This window comes from Pan paniscus, chromosome 3, assembly GCF_029289425.2.
Source record: "Pan paniscus chromosome 3, NHGRI_mPanPan1-v2.0_pri, whole genome shotgun sequence".
In the NCBI taxonomy this organism is placed as follows: domain Eukaryota; kingdom Metazoa; phylum Chordata; class Mammalia; order Primates; family Hominidae; genus Pan; species Pan paniscus.
In genome coordinates, this window is record NC_073252.2 from 137,280,951 (window position 1) to 137,282,873 (window position 1,923).

A 1,923-nucleotide genomic window follows, 5' to 3' on the forward strand; every position below is an offset into this window, starting at 1 on the left:
CCAGCTACTCAGGAGGCTGAGGCTGGAGAACAGCTTGAACCTAGGAGGTGGAGGTTGCAGTGAGCCAAGATCACGCCATTGCACTCCAGCCTGGGCGACAAGAGTGAAACTCCATCTCAAATAAATAAATAAATAATTAAAAAAATAAAAGCTTGAAAGGAGAGGGTTTTCTACAAGGGTGAGACAAATTAACAACTTCCACCCAAGATAGAAGTAAGAAGATAATTTTTCTAATGGAAAACAGGTTTCTATTTCAGGCCAGAGATGGAAAGAATATTCTGTTAAAAGGGTGAAAATATGGGTAGGCACAGTGGCTCATGCCTATAATCTCAGCACTTTGGGAGGCTGAGGCAGGTGGATTGCTTGAGTTCGAGACAAGCCTGGCCAACATGGCGAAACCCCGTCTCTACTGAAAATACAAAAATTAGCCAGGTGTGGTGGTGCACACCTGTAGTCCCAGCTACTCGAGAAGCTGAGAATTGCTTGAACCTGGGAGGCAGAAGTTGCAGTGAGCCGAGATGGTGCCACTGCACTCCAGTTTGGGCGACAGAGTGGGACTCTGTCTCCAAAAAAAAAAAAAAAAAAAAAAAGGATGAAAATACAGGTGAGTTTGTTTTGAATAGGCTGGAGTTCCAGAAAGCCCAGGAAAAAGGAGAGCAGAAGTAAGCAGAAGGGTTTGGGAGAGCTTGCAAAGCTCTCTGGGAAAGGAGAGCCACCTGGAGAGGCTTGTATTTGGAGAAGTACTGAATGTGATAGGGAACTGAAGATTAACTGGCCTTAGAGATCTCATGGAATTCCTATGAAAAGATGTTTCAGGACTGGTCCAGGCAGAGGCATCAGAATTGTGAGGAAGAGGACAGTTTGCAAGTAGGTCTGGGATGCATTTCTTTCTGTCCTGGCTGGTATTAGAGACATAATGCTATTAGCAACCTTTGTTTAGGGTTTTTTTCATTTACTCAACATATAGTGATTGAGCATCTCTTCTATGCCAGGCATTGTGCTCGATTCTGGGAATGGAGTTACAATGGTAATAGAGATACAGCCCTTCCCCAAAGAAAACATAAAATACAGTGTGAAGTATAGACCAGTAAACAGTATTCTGATGGGGGAGTTCAGGGTGTAATGGGAATATAGGCAGTGAGGGTGGCACATATACCCAGATTTAGGAAGTGAGGAACGCTTCTTGGAGGAAGTATTGAATAAACTGGGGCCTAAAGTGTTAGTATGAATTAGCCAGTTGAGAGAGGGTCAAAGAGCAAGGGAAAAGAAAGTAGAGTGTTTCAGGCAGAGAGCAGTGTGAACAGCGTGTGCAAAATCCTGGAAGCGAGAGAAAGAAAGGCTGAGACATTGAAAGAAACCTGTTTTCTATCTTACAGGGTTGTTGTGCAATTTAGCCCCTAGAATAGTGGCTGGCACAGAATAAATGCTGAGAAATATCAAATTATTACTATGCCTGTAGCATAGAATTGAGGGTGAGTGGGGGCCGGGAACGGTGGCTAACGCCTGCAATCCCAACACTTTGGGAGGCTGAGGCGGGCGGATCACCTGAGGTCGGGAGTTTGAGACCAGCCTGACTAACATGGAGAAACCCCGTCTCTACTAAAAATACAAAATTAGCCGGGCGTGGTGGCATGCGCCTGTAATCCCAGCTATTTGGGAGGCTGAGGCAGGAGAAGCGCTTGAACCTGGGAGGCCGAGGGAGGAGAAGCACTTGAACCTTGAACTGGTGAGCCGAGATCGCACCATTGCACTCCAGCCTGGGCAACAAAAGTGAAACTCTGTCTCAAAAACAAACAAAAAACAAAACAAAACAAAAAACAGAATTGAGGGTGAGTGGGAAAAGAAGGCTACACAAGTAGGCAGAAGCCAAATTATAAAGTCCCATAAACCATGATACTAGGCATTTAGACTTAATCCAAGTCA